Source organism: Oryctolagus cuniculus, chromosome 2 (genome assembly GCF_964237555.1).
Source record: "Oryctolagus cuniculus chromosome 2, mOryCun1.1, whole genome shotgun sequence".
Lineage (NCBI taxonomy): Eukaryota > Metazoa > Chordata > Mammalia > Lagomorpha > Leporidae > Oryctolagus > Oryctolagus cuniculus.
In genome coordinates, this window is record NC_091433.1 from 194902466 (window position 1) to 194911382 (window position 8917).

Consider the following 8917-nt stretch of genomic DNA (forward strand, 5'->3'; position numbering starts at 1 on the left):
GGGAGCTCTCAGCTGGCACAGGGCTCTCGGGAGAGGGATCCAGAATGGAGCCATTCTAGCTTGGTGTGCCGCAGTTCTTCCCAACCAAATGGCGGATCTGAGAAACGGGGTTTTGAAAGGGACTCCATGGAATTCTCAAACATGACCGTGCCATTTACTTCGAGAAAGCATCACCCAGGGGAGGAATTTGCTTTGTTTTTATCTCCCTCTGACTTTGGTGGAGTGGGGAGAGGACCGGTCCTGCTGGGTAGGGGGAGGAATGGATGACAGCCCATATCTCCCTCCTCTGAGGAGCACTCCCGAACAGTGACCTGAGGGCCTCTCGCAGAGTTCCTTCAGGAAACAGAAGAGCATGTTACAGTCAGTGAGAATCCCTTATTTCTCTCGATTTTTAGTCCTGGTTTTGTATGTTGCTTTATCTTAATTAAGTTGTCTCCTGGTGGGGGATCTCCTTGTTGAATCATTCACAGAGCCTGAAGCATTATATTATATGTAAAAAGTATCGGTGCATGTTTGTTAATTGATTTGTTTGAATTTTTTTTTTCATTGAACACATTGCCAAGAAGCAGCCAAACCCAGAGTTAGGAACATGTTAGGCGAAAGCTGCTCAGGACAATGTTTCTTTGTTCTTATGCCTTAAAGATCTTAAAATAACGAATGTTTATTGGACACTTTGATATGTGGCAGGTATTGTGCTAAGCCATTACTTGTATTATCTTATGTAATCTCAAAGCAATTTTGTAGCATAAATGCTGCAAATATTCTTTAAGAATGGAGGAAAATGAGACTCAGAGACGTTGTCATTTCTTTGAGGTCAGCAAAACTGCCAATTTAAGAACTGAACCTGGACCTTGCACCTGCTGACTTCAATGGCCGTGAAACTCATCCCTACACAGAGAGCATTCACCATAGCTCTCTTCACTTCCTCTGCCACCTAAAATGTGGTCTTCAAAGATTAGAAAAGCAAGAGTTACCCATTGCCTATCCAGTACCAGCACCTAGATCTTGCAACAGGCATTTTCTACTCTCAAGTTTTAAGAAAAGTGTTCTGCCAGATACTGCAGGTAAAATAAATAATCTCAGGCCTGATGTTCGTGTCTACAAGTCTACAAGTCTTGTAGTCCAGCTGAGGATGCATAACGGAAAGACTTACGAAGTTAAATTCTAGAAGATGGCATCCACGCAAGATCCTTACAGATAACCCAGTGGAGGGAGGAATATTGGTCACAGTGGATATTCACCTTTCAGAAAACTTAGAGAGTTGTGATTCTACAGATGTGCATGTTATTGTAAATTGATGGAATCCTCACAGAGCCAGATTTCAGTGTATGTCATTTATTAATAAATATGTATTGGTGGATCGATCAATAATTCAAGTTGTCAGAAATGGAGTAGGTAGGTGGATGAGTCAGTGGAAGTCTCCCTGCTATAGTTGTTCAAGATGAGGCTAGATGACAAGCTTTCTAACCCCTGATGGGAAATTGTTGTATTGGGTGAGAGAGACTGGTTGGCTTGTCCGGCGTTTAGGATTTGTGACTGTCTCTAGTGATTTGGCTGGTGGCTCAGCTTTCTATGTTCTGCTTCTGTGTTGATTGGAAATTCTTCTCTGAAATGACTCCCACACCCACGAATCTGAGGGAGGTAAAATGAAGACCAGGAAAACATTTTCCCAAGTTTCAGTCAGTCCTCGATTTGAAGTTCACATAGACCTCAGAGGTTCAGTACTGTGATAGGCAGGTGGATAGGATTAAATCGATTGGATTTGTGAGCTAGAGACCACACCTTTGCCTACCCTTTTTGTGACCTCAAAGCCCTCCCTGATCTTACCTGCACACCAACCTGCCACTCAGACTGTGTAACCACTCCCTATTGGAAGTGAATAAAAGGCCTGGAGCTCGGTGGGCCCCTCCATTGTGGTCCTGCGCCTTTGGGCACGCAGCCTCCTGGCTGCCTCTCTGCCTCTGCTCTCTTGCCTGCATGGTTTGCTTCACGTGGCCCCTCGGCCTGCTCTCTGCCTGGTATGGACACAGCTTGTGCTTCTAGACTTCTTCTCCACTAAATAAAGCCCTCACTCTCCTGTGTGTTTCTTTCACTGAATAAATGCTAAAACCTTACCATGTCTGCTGGCTTATTAGAGCTGATACTCAGAATTCTTATCTGAACAGACAGCAGGAATCCTCCATATATTAATAATAAAAATTATTAATACAGCTAGGTGATATCAATATCGCCATCAGCACTACATGCTTGCTCAAAATAGAGGCCAAAGGATCTCTGTAGTAACGTGAAATCAGCAATTTTGGATTCCAAGAACTGATTCTTCTCATTGGAGAGAATTAGTTCAGATTAGAAGACGGAAACACTACTGCGTCTCCTCAAGACTTATACTGCAATGTGGATAGTGTTTTAGGTTTATTTTCAAAGTCCTGCCACTCTTAGAACCTGCCAGAAGCCAAGTCTGAAGAAAGAACGTAATCCTGACAGAAGAGAAGATCTGGCCTTGGCATTGCTCTGAAGCGTACTGCACAAGATGGAGTTGGTCTGTTTCCCGACGGGGCCCCCAGAGAAGCAAGAGGGAGGAAGAAGCGGGAACAGGGGGACAGGAGACGCCGAAGAGTTAAAGGGAACCCCCGCTGCTGCTCTGGTAGAGGGGCTTGGTAACAGCCGGCAAAATGACGACCCCATCAGAACATGCCTTGCCGGCCGACTCGGGGGCCGAGAGCACGAAGGGGACTTTGGCTACACACTCATGGACCTGAGGAAGCTCATGGAGCTGCGTTCGAGCGATGCAGTGACCCAGATCAACGTGCAGTACGGAGGCGTGCAGAACCTCTGCAGTCGCCTGAAAACCTCCCCCGTGGAAGGTCTCTCTGGGAACCCTGCCAACCTGGAGAAATGCAGGCAGGTGCTTGGGCAGAACCTGATCCCCCCAAAAAGCCCAAGACCTTCTTAGAGTTGGTGTGGGAAGCCCTTCAAGACGTCACCCTCATCATCTAGAAGCACAGCCAGGAGGGGGGCGACAACGAGGACAAGGACAAGAAGGCCAGCAAGGTGCACAAGAAGGAGAAGTCGGTGCTGCAGGGCAAGCTGACGCGCCTGGCCATCCAGATCGGGAAAGCCGGTCTCATCATATCCACCATGACCGTCGTCATCCTGATTCTGTACTTCGTGATCGACAACTTCGTGATCCAGGGCAGACCGTGGCTTGCCGAGTGCACCCCCGTCTATATACAGTACTTCATCAAGTTCTTCATAATCGGCGTCACCGTGCTGGTGGTGGCCGTGCCCGAGGGGCTGCCGCTGGCTGTCACCATCTCCCTTGCCTACTCTGTAAAGAAAATGATGAAAGACAACAGCCTGGTGCGGCACCTGGACGCCTGTGAGACGATGGGCAACGCCACGGCCATCTGCTCCGACAAGACTGGCACGCTGACCATGAACCGCATGACCGTGGTGCAGGCCTACATCGGGGGCACCCACTACCACCAGGTGCCCAGCCCCGACGTCTTCCTTCCCAAGGTCCTGGACCTCATCGGCAACGGCATTGCCATCAGCAGCGCTTACACATCCAAGATCCTGCCTCTGGAGAAGGAGGGAGGCCTGCCGCGGCAGGTGGGCAACAAGACCGAGTGTGCTCTGCTGGGCTTAGTCGCAGATCTGAAGCAGGACTACCAGGCGGTGCACAACGAGGTGCCCGAGGAGCAGCTCTGCAAGGTGCACACCTTCAACGCGGTGCGCAAGTCCATGAGCACGGTCGTCGGAAGCCTGCCGGCGGCTTCCACATATACAGCAAGGGCGCCTCGGAGATCATGCTGCGCAAGTGCAGTCGGATCCTGGACAAGAAGGGGGAGGCGGTCCCGTTCAAGAACAAGGACTGCAGCGTCATCGAACCCATGGCCTGCGAGGGGCTGCGCACCATCTGCATAGCCTACCGGGAGGGACTTCGACGACGCCGAGCCCTCCTGGGACAATGAGAGCGAGGTCCACACCGAGCTCACCTGCATCGCCGTCGTGGGCATCGAGGACCCCGTGCGCCCAGAGGTCCCAGAAGCTATCGCCAAATGCAAGCGAACTGGCATCACTGTCAGAATGGTGACCGGGGACAACGTCAACACAGCCCGAGCCATCGACAACAAATGTGGCATCCTGACACCCGGCGATAACTTCCTGTGCTTAGAAGGCAAAGGATTCAACCAACTCATTCGCAACGAAAAGGGAGAGGTGGAACAAGAGAAGCTGGACAAGATCTGGCCCAAGCTTCGGGTCCTGGCCCGGTCCTCGCCCACAGACAAGCACACGCTGGTGAAAGGCATAATTGACAGCACCGTTGGGGACCAGCGGCAGGTGGTGGCTGTCACCGGTGATGGCACAAACGATGGGCCGGCCCTCAAGAAGGCAGATGTTGGTTTTGCCATGGGAATTGCAGGCACAGACGTGGCAAAGGAAGCCTCGGACATCATCCTCACCGACGACAACTTCACCAGCATCGTCAAGGCCGTGATGTGGGGCGGAATGTCTATGACAGCATCTCCAAGTTCCTGCAGTTCCAGCTCACCGTCAGCGTGGTGGCCGTGATCGTGGCCTTCACGGGCACCTGCATCACTCAGGACTCCCCACTGAAAGCCGTGCAGATGCTGTGGGTGAACCCATGGACACTTTAGCCTCGCTGGCCCTGGCCACCGAGCCCCCCACCGACGCGCTGCTGAGGCGGCGCCCCTACAGCCGCAACAAGCCCCTGATCTCGTGGACCATGATGAAGAACATCCTGGGCCACGCCGTCCATCAGCTCACCGTCATCTTTTTCCTGGTCTTTGCTGGTGAGAAGTTCTTCCACATCGACAGTGGGAGGAAGGCCCCGCTCCACTCGCCGCCCAGCCAGCACTACACCCTCGTCTTCAACACCTTCGTGCTGATGCAGCTCTTCAACGAGATCAACTCCCGCAAGATCCACGGCGAGAGGAACGTGTTTGCTGGCACCTACCACAACCTCATCTTCTGCTTGGTGGTCCTGGGCACGTTCATCAGCCAGGTTCTTCTTGTGGAATTTGGGGGCAAGCCCTTCAGCTGCACAAAGCTCAGCCTGTCACAGTGGCTGTGGTGTCTCTTCATTGGGATCGGAGAACTCCTGTGGGCCCAGATCATCTCTGCGATACCCACGCAATCGTGAAGGAGGCCGGGCACGGCACCACCAAGGAGGAGATCAGCAAGGACGGATGAGATCAACCATGCCGAGGTGGAGCTGCACCGAGGGCCTGAACCGGATCCAGACCCAGATCAAGGTGGTCAAAGCGTTCCATAGCTCCCTCCACGAAAGCATTCAGAAGCCCAGGAACCAGAACTCCATCCACAACTTCATGACCCACACTAAATTCGCCATAGATGAGGAGTCGCCGCGAACACCCTTCCTGGATGAGCAGGAGGACGACAGTCTGCACGATGCCCTTGACTCTGGGTCCAAGGTGTTCCCGCTGGACGGCGAGGCCACACCCTAGGCCAACAAAAACAACAACGCGGCGGACTGCAAGCCATTGCCAGCCAGTGCGTCCTGCTCCGACAGCCCCTTCTCATCTGCTCTCCCCATAAGGTGACGATGCAACTTGCCACTGTCACGTCAGCTGCTCCCAAGTGTGTTTGAACCCCACCCCACCCCCCACCTGAGCACAAAGAAGACGAATAAACAGCAGGATGGCAGCCAAAACTTGAGCTGGGGTTTGTAGCAGGATCCAGTCAAACCCCGGGCAGGTATGGCAGTCTCCTCCTCGGGGCGTCTGTTGTCCGTGGTGAAATGATGACAACCCTCTGGGCGTCACCCCAACCCGAGCCCTGCCCCCGACACCCCCATTCCAGTGTTCACAGCTGCGTGACCTTCTCCTGACTTCGGGATGCTGCCTGCGGGTCTGGGCTGGTGATCAGCCACGCTGAGAGCTGAGACAGACAGACAGCCCGCCCCAGATGAAATGCGGAGAGGTGTAGAGTCAGCCGGCTGAGTGAGCGAGCTCACAACAGCTGTCCCGTTTTAAACGCTTCACCTGAGGGCCTCTGGCTCCTCCTGCCCTTCCGGCCCCACCTGCCCGGCATCCTCTCCCTCTCTCGCGTCTCCCTCCCCCCGGCTTGTTTCTGTTTTTAGCGCTGTGTCTGTTGAGAGACTAGAGAGGACGCGGGTGCATCGCGTGGTGCTGCACCGTCCTCCCTCCTGGCCCCGTAGAAACCTCGGTGTAGCTGCACAGGCAGGGAGGCTTCCCTGAGGAAGGGTCCTGTGGGGGCAGCTAGGGGCAGCCGAGGTCACCTCTGTTGCCAGGCTACCTTCTGCTTCTAAACTGCCATCGGGCGGGCGGGCGGGGCTGGGGAGGCTCGGTGCAGGGGGAGCGCCGCCCCCGCTGGGGCGCCTGCACACATCCGGAGAGTTTACCACGGGCCTGAGTCCTCGCCTTGTCCTCAAGGGATGGCAGACGGGGAGCTGGGGGTGCCCCGCCCCCTGGCTGGACCTGGATTTTGAGAACCAGGAGCTGGCGGGCCTTCGGAGCAGGCTCCCGGGCGCTCCTCCTGGGGGCAACTGCTGCTTTCAAAGCCATCGGCCAAGGGTTGGGCGAGTGAGCACCCAGAAGCCTTGAGGGAGCCCCGGGCCCTTGCAGCAGGACCCCAGAGCACCTGCCCACAGGGGCCAGAAGCCCCGCACTTCCGGGGCCTGGGGGCCGGCCCGCGGGTCCCCTTTGGCTCTCGGGTCTGCCTCTTACCCGTGCCCCATTGTTCCTCCGGTCTCTGAGACGATCCCAGCCGTTCTCAAATATTCTTACCTTGAAAGAGGTGTATCCAGAGTGGGGGAGCCTGTGGCATTGACCGGCTCACAGGGGGCAAAAGGCCCACCCCGCAGCGCCCCCTTCTTGCCCTCGCCTTCCTCCTGCACGCCCCCACCCCCTGCACGAGCCCCCTGCCAGCAGTGGGTCCGGCTGCCACGGGGGAGAGCCAGGGCCTTTTCTCTCCAGCGCTGCCCTCCCCACCTGCCCCTCAGGAGCTGGGGGCTTTACGAGGGGGTGTCTCAAGTGTTCCTCCCTGGGGCAGGTGGGGGCACATGGGAGGGGGCCCCCCGACTTCATTCCCATCCCCTGTAATAAATGAAGCCCACTCCCCTCCTCCGAGAGTGATGGGAAGAAAGTAGAGGGGGCTCGAGGCGCGTGTGAATCCCGCTGGGGGAGGAGGTGACCTGAGCCTGCCTGCTCCAGCCTTTCCCAGACCCCTGCTCCCTCTCCCCACTCTCCTGCGCTGTCTGTCGAAGGAGGGACCAGCAAGGAAGCCACGCCCACTGCACCCCCCCCCCCCCCCCCGCACTGCTGCAGAATCCATCCTAGTAGGGAAGAGAAAAAGCGCACTTGGCTTTGGTTTTGTGCAGGTTCCGTGCTTCAGCGATTTTTCTCTGTCTTCAGTACCCACAGGGGGATAATAAACAGCTCATCCAAGGTGAAAAAAAAAAAAAGAACATAATCCTTATGGCCATTTCACAAGGACTTGGTTGGTGCTTTGACCTTGTATCAGTCTTGGGTGGGACAAGAGTGCTGTCCTGTTTCCTGTCCAGGAGCCAACCAGAAGTGCAGAGCTCATGTGAAAGCAAGACCTTCAAGAGGTGTTTTCAAAGTTGTGTGCAGCAAAGAGAAACTGGGTTCTCTGTTGGATTCAACCCTTACACATGTGTGACTTGTTTGGACTGGGGTGTTAGGGCAGTGGGCAGGGAGAATGGCTGTCCTCATGAAATCGAGCTCTGAGCAAGGAGGCAGAATCTGAAAGCCAGCCTCAGCTCACTGACTGGTTGACTTTGAGCAAATCATTTTACTTCTCCATGACTCGTATGGAAGACAAAATATATGATGAGTTCAAATAGTTCCTAAATTTTTAGTGAGAATTACATGAGCCAGTCCATGCAAACCTTGAAGACAAAGTCTGGCACAAAGCACTTAGAACAATGCCAGCTTTTATTATGCTAGAAGTAATTAATGGACGTTCCTAGGAGGAGAAAAAAGGGAATACCATGAGAACATAGTGAAAGGAACAAAAAGAAATAAATAGATGAGGGTTGAGGCGATTTCAAGGAAGAAGCAGGCCATTGGGAGAGTTAGCTTTGTCTTAACCTGGTGTCTAAATGCGTTTGCAAACTCTTGAGATTTAACCTCAGCTTCCATGCTGGGCAGGGCTTGCTCTCAGCATCTGATGAACTGGGATTTTCAGGGTGTGCTCAGTGGCTGGTTGAGTGACACACAGCTTTAGCTGGAACCAAGATCACTTTGTGCTCTCTGCGGTTTGCAAGATCGCCTTGATGACTCATCCTCCTGGTGGAAACTCCTTAGGATGGAGCCAGTGCTGTCTCAGCCCGGAGCTCCTGTGTGATGATTATCCATCATCTGGCTGAATAGGGCCTGGCTTCTGGTCTGCATGACTTCCTACTGCATGCTCCCACTGGACACTGCTGTCCTGAGATTGTAGAAGGTCCGTCTTCTGAAACGTTAGAGACCCTTTCCACAACAGAGGTGAGGGGAGAGATAACAGATACAATACTCCATCTAAACCAGGACTCTGAAAAACGCTTTTGCAGGCCAGAACTGCATCTTGGACAGTATCTGAGTAAGCACAGAAATGCATGTGTAGTTGCATCTCTTAATCCTTTAATCATTTTCTTCAATATCATCCAGATAGCACAGACACATTTGAAGCCTTCAACTGAGATACAAGCAGGTGGTGACTTTTGCAGACTCTCACACCCGTGTCCCCATCACACATATGCATGGGATCTTCCTGTCCTAATGCAAAGGTGCACCTCTGGTTCAGGAACCCTCAGTGCATCACATCTCTCCCTCTCTGGTCTCCCAGCCTCTGCCAGCATAACTGGCATGCAAGAGGCTCTGGGAGTTAAATGAAGCGAAAAATTAAG

At 53.6% G+C, this 8917-nt stretch overlaps 1 pseudogene; it reads left to right on the forward strand.

The window, feature by feature from the left end:
* Positions 1-2492: 2492 nt before the first annotated feature.
* On the forward strand, positions 2493-5492 carry LOC100348525 (plasma membrane calcium-transporting ATPase 4-like; annotated as a pseudogene).
* The last annotated feature ends 3425 nt before the right edge of the window (positions 5493-8917 follow it).